The sequence below is a fragment of the Peromyscus californicus genome, unplaced genomic scaffold (assembly GCF_007827085.1).
Source record: "Peromyscus californicus insignis strain IS unplaced genomic scaffold, ASM782708v3 Scaffold_19__1_contigs__length_69161282, whole genome shotgun sequence".
Lineage (NCBI taxonomy): Eukaryota > Metazoa > Chordata > Mammalia > Rodentia > Cricetidae > Peromyscus > Peromyscus californicus.
This window is the reverse complement of record NW_026294491.1, coordinates 35,548,293-35,554,292: the sequence shown is the minus strand read 5'-3', so window position 1 is coordinate 35,554,292 and position 6,000 is coordinate 35,548,293.

Here is a 6,000-nt window from a genome sequence, read left to right as displayed (position 1 = left end):
CCACGATGAGGTTGTCTTGCAGCTCTAAGTTCCAGATAGAGCTGGCTGTGCTGGAGGCCCAGGCCAGAGGAGGGGAGCTCTTCTCAGGTGCAGCCCCCTCTTCTTGAGAAGCCTGGGGGCAGCGAGGATCCCGGGGAGGGTGAGTGCAGGGCTAGCATGTGCATGGCAGTCAGGTCCTCCTCCTGGTACACAGGCTGCACCAGCCGGCTGATGTCATAGCCAGAGTCCCTAGAGCGGCTTGGGCTGAGTAGGCTCTGGGGGCAGCTATACCGAGATGTTGGTGTCGATTAAGCAGGTGTGGTCTGGCTGGTCCCCGAAGAGGGAAGGTGATGAAGGCCCTCGGGGGGTGGTGGTGTGGGGCTAATTCTATCGCCATCTGACAGTTTTTTTCCACTTCTCCCGAGCTTCAAAAGCTCCGTCTCCCTGTCCCGGCGTGGCCCTGGGCGCGGGATGCGCGTGAGGCAGTCCCCGGTCTGTGTGTCCCACACGCAGACTTGGCCTGCCAGGCAGCAGCTCACTAGCAGCATCCCATCGCTAGCCAGACACTGGATGTCCATAAGGTGGCCTCGCAGCACCAGCCGCACGGTCTCCATCTCAGGCGGCGCGTAACCGTAGTTATCGCAGCAGGGCGGCTCTGGGTGCCTCCACCTGCCGGGACCACCACGGGGCTGTCCGTATTCTAGCGGCAGGGCACCCAGTGGAGGCAGAGCAACAGCAGCATGAGGACAATTGCCTGCTGCCTGGCCAAGCGCGGACACCTTGTACAAGGTAATGTAGCTATGGGCTTGTGCTTCACCTGGCCCCTTAGGTCTGGCCTCCCACGGGTGCCATTCTTGTGGCCTATTAGGGCCAGGGACCAGATTAACAGGAAATGTCTGGGGGGGGGAGATCTGTTCTGGGGGCCCATGCTTTTCGTCCCTTGGGGCCCTATCTGGGTAATACAGGCCTCTGCATGAGTCAGTCAGTTCATTGGCTCCTTAATCCCCGGCTAATGGCTGGTCATAGGTAACCCTGTTACGTAGGTCCCCTCTAAGGGTAGTGTATGGCCAGGAGCATTCCCCTGTTTCAGGGATGTAGGGGCGGGGGCGGGGGGGGGGACTGGTCTTTTGGGGTGTATGGCTCACAAGGTACAGAGAAGGTGACTTTCATTTTTGTGTCAAACTTGGTTTCTTCACCCTCCTGCTCCTCTTTGTCTTCTTTGTCCTTCCCTGGCTCTTGGGGATCTTTTGGAAAAATTGCTTTACCCATACTGAGGGTTTCACTTACCTTGGAAGACTGCTCGGCCTCCACCTGAGCATTCCAGCCCCACTCATGGGAGACAATCAGAAATCGGGCAGTGGGGAGTCAAGTCAAGCAAGAACTCCTTTATTATTAGGCTGTAAGCCTCTTTTATAGCAGAAAACCTCAGAACCCTTGGAGGGGATGGAAGGAACCAACCAATAGTTTTAAAGGTCACCTTATGGTCATTTCTTTGTTTATGAGCTGTTTATGCACTGACATCGTCTCCTGAACTTTGTATCTAATCTCAGCCAACACTTGGGCTCCATTTGTCTAACTTCCTCTCTGTACCATCTTTGCAGCCCATGTATGCCCGACAATCAAGTGGAGGGCTGAAAAATCCCCTTTTCCATGCTTGAGGCCTGTTGGACTAAAACAGAGAGTTATAAAGGATAAAATCTACCTCTAGAGCAGTGGCTCTCAACCTTCCTAATGCTACGACCCTTTGATGCAGTTCCTTATGTCGTGGTGACCCCCACAATTACTTTGTTGCTACTTCATAACTGTAATTTTGATACTATTATGAATCATAATGTAAGTATCTGATATCTGATATGAGATCCCCAAAGGGGTCATGACCCACGGGTTGAGAATCACTGCTCTAGATGGAGCTATTTGCTTGTCTTACCCTTTAAGGGTTAATCCAGTGGGGCAAGTCAGGGACCTGACTAGGACACTTTTCAGAAGGTCAGCTCACCTTAAGACAGTGTGGTTTTTCTTCTGAGAGTCCTTCCCACGCCCCACACGCTGCCCCAACCTCCACACCTGGAAAGGGACCAAGAGCAGTCCCTAGGAGCATCCATGGGTCCATGGGCTTCCTGCCTTTCTGAGTTCTGAATTTCTTGTCTCTTCCTCCTTTTTCTGATGCTGGCCAGAGCCCAAGAATTCCTTTACATTTCCTAACTCTCACTTCCTTACTCTTTTTTTTTTTAAAGCTGCCCTCCCTGCCGTAAGGACACCTGGCTGTGCTGCCCCCCCAACCCCCCCCACCCCCGCGCCCTCTTTCAAGCATCATGGCTTCATTCCTTCTCTTCTTCCTTCCTAGGCAGCTATGAGATTCACTGCTTGCCTGCCCTAGGGCTTTCCTTTGAAACTCTAATAACTTGTGCTCAGGCTTCTTGGAATCCGTTCTTTGTCCTCAAGCTTCTGTGTGCGTCCCTTCTTTTTGTTATCAAAACTAAGTACCCCAAGAGTGGAGCCCCACTCCCCAGGCATCGCATGGTGGCTCAATTGGAACTCCCCAGGATTTCTAGTAACACTTCTCTCCTGTCTCTTCACCCATTTTCCTGCACCCCTAGCCAGCATCAGAACATGGGCTCCGTCATGACTGTGCCCATGACTATGTGACTAGAGACATTGATGGAGGAGCAATGACAGTACTCTACCCAATACCCAGGATTGTTTTCAGGATCAAAAGAAGCTGTAGGCACGGTATGATCTGTAAAGTATAAAGGGCCAGGTAGAAGGGGTGTCGTTTCTAGGGTAGCCAAGATGATATGGTGGTTGAGTATCATCAGATTAGGGGGTGGAGCGTAGGCAGCAAGCTAGATTGTACCTCATGAACACGCTGGGGCTAGCAGGGTGACGGCTCCATATATATCATCAGGGTAGAGTTGTGGGTCAGCACCTGGAAGTCAATTGGCAGGAGCCTTCATCTTGTCATGATGGGAGCCTCAAGGGCCCACTTCAATTTATTATACTAAATGTCAGCTCTGTGCTATGTTGGAGTTCATCCGTGGTAGGTTAACTACTTTGAGTTTCCACAGGACGGGGAGGTGCCATGGGTAGACTCAAGACCAGCTCCAGCTCCTCCTGGAGCAGTGTAGGCTGGCTGGGTTCTAGGTCCTCCCTTTTGTCGTCCCCTCTTGGCTCCTTGAGAAGAGTCTTTCCTTTGACTCCTCGTCCAACCAGCTGGCTTTCTTTTTCTGTACTGTGACACTTAGCAATCCATTGTAATTAACTTCTGCCTAATTACCAACCCAATTAGGAGACTCTTTCCAGGCTCCTTTTTACCTGCCATAGTTAATTTATGTCTTAGTCCGTTTTCTGCGGCTATAATTAAATACCTAAAATTGAGTAATTCATAAAGAACAGAGGTTTATCTGGCTTACAGTTCTGGAGGCTGAGAAGTCCAAGAGCACAGTGCTGGGGGAAGGGCAAGCATGCATTTATATGACAGAGAGCAAGAGAGGAGGGACACTCACCACCACGACATGGATCTTGATCTGTCACCAGGGGTGACACTCTAATTGTCTAATGGCCTTTAAAGGCCCCAGATTTTAATACTGTTACAACTGAAACAAATCACCAGTGTGAGTTCAAGTGGGGGCATCCCAGCCACAGCAACTGGCACCTGGGGAATCAGAACTGTTTTTTAATTTATTTTTTATTTTATTTGAGTTACATACATGTCAGTGTAGGGACCTTAAGAGGATGTTGGGTCCTCTGGAACTAGAGTCACAGGCAGTTGTGAGCCACCCAACATGGATCCAAACTCAGGTCCTCTGAAAGAGGACTGCAGATTCTTAACCACTGAGCAGCCATCTCTCTAGCCCAGGACTGTGTTCTTGTCTTAATCATACTGGATATCTTTAAGTCAACTCCTTCTTGGTCACCTGGGGTCATCAGGTAGAACCTGTGCTGTAGGGTCCAGCAGGAATAGGAAGGCGAATTCCTTACATCTCGCTGCTCAAAGGGGATCTACTAACTAGCAGCACTGGTCCTGCCTTCGACCTATTGAGTGGGAATATGCATTTGAACCTGAGCCATAGGCAGTTTGCATTTTCATGGGGTGCTACTCCATCTCCACAGCCCACCAAGTCTTGTTAGTAAACGATAAAGGTACGCTCAGTAGTACAGTTTCTATGTTCTGGATAATTATACTTTCAAATATCAACGTTCATCTAAACATATTGAAACCTGGTCAAAATGGACAAGTCAGAAGGAACCCTAAGGAATTATTGCAAAACCCCAAGTGAGAATCAAATTTTAATGGCCAAAGCAAATTAAGGAAGTGGTACTTATGTATTTCATGGTGAAGAGTTTGCTATGAGAGATGGAAAGGACCAGAAGATACCATCCAGAAAGAGCATGAGATAGAGAATTAGAAGACCTAAATTTGAATTCTGGTTCCACCTCAACACACAACAATTTCAAAGCTTTAAACCTGTTAATAATCTCTGATAAAAACAAAGCTCATAAAATATATCTCAAGGACTCTTTGGAGACTTAGCTAGGATAATTGCATAACCCCCATTTCTTGGCTGATCCCTGAGTCATGGAATGGAGTATTAGTTATTCTTCATTTCTCAACCCAAGGTGATGTACAGACTCTGGCGGGGTGTAGCTACCCACTTCAGCCATACATGGAGATTAACCATGCATGAGCTCTCGGGTATGAGAGGGCTGGAGGACCAAAGTGCTCTTCTCTTGCAATACAGCTTTCTCACCCAGACAGAAGCCCTCATGGGGCCTCTGAGTGATGCTCTGGTGCATGTGCCCAAGCGTGGGAACCCATCTCAACTCTTGTATTGGCCAAAAAGATGCAAGGCAAAAGTGAAAAATCACCTCACCCAGTCAATTCTGAAAGGGGCCTCACTGTGTTTATATGCTTTGTGGACTTGTGCTTGATGTACAGACCTTTATTTCAATTAACCCAGCTAAGCTTAGATACCTAGCAGAGGGAATGGGGGAGAGGCGCTAGAAATCCCTTCAGCTGTTGTAAAAGAAGAAATAGCAAGCACTCTACTGTGGCTGTGTATGACTCTGTAATTCTCAGGTCTTCAAAGGAAGTTCTTGTAGTTTGAATGTGAAAGGTTCCCCCATATGTGTTTGAACCCTTGGTCCCCGGCTGGTGACACTATTTAGGGATGTTATACAACCTTTAGGAGGTGGAGCCTGGATGGAGGAGATGTCACTGGGTGTGGGTCTCGAGGTTTTATATCCTGGCACCACTTCCTGCCCTTTCTCTGCTTCTGGTTCACCAATGCAATGTGACTGGCCAGCATCATGCTCCGGCCACCATGCCTCCCCACTATGATGGACTGTCTCCCCTTGGAACTGTAGCCCACAATAACCTTTTTCTCCCTTAAGGTACTTTTATCACAGCAACCAAAAAGGAACTAAGACAGAAGTTTGCCAAGCACTCTAAGCTATCAGTGGCTACAGGGGGCGTGTACACCTGTATGATAGATACTCATTAACTGAAGGGACACACACACACACACACACACACACACACACACACACACACACACACACATTAAGCACTATGGGATACTCATCAACTACATGGCATGGGACCCCTCCTCCCCTATGAAACCCCAAATAGGGAATCCCTGCTTAAACCCAGAGGCCTGAACTCTCCTAGGAGTCCCTGCCATGCTGTCTTTCCATAGCATTGACTCCTAACAGATCTCTTACCAAAAGACAAGTCTGCCTCGGTGTCTCACTCGAAAACCAGAGACCTCTTAATGTAATATTGCCATAATTTCTTCTCTTAAGTCTTCAAGCACAGTCCGCATTAGTACTTGAACATATTTTAAATGACTATTTGCACAGTCCGCATTAGTACTTGAACATATTTTAAATGACTATTATTTGGAAATCTCTCCCTGCAAAATCTGATGTGCAATCACAATCACAGCCAATTTTTTTTTTTTTTTTGCCTGTTTCCAGTGTCACTTTTTGTTGTTTTGTTAGAAACTGGTCATTGCACGCCGT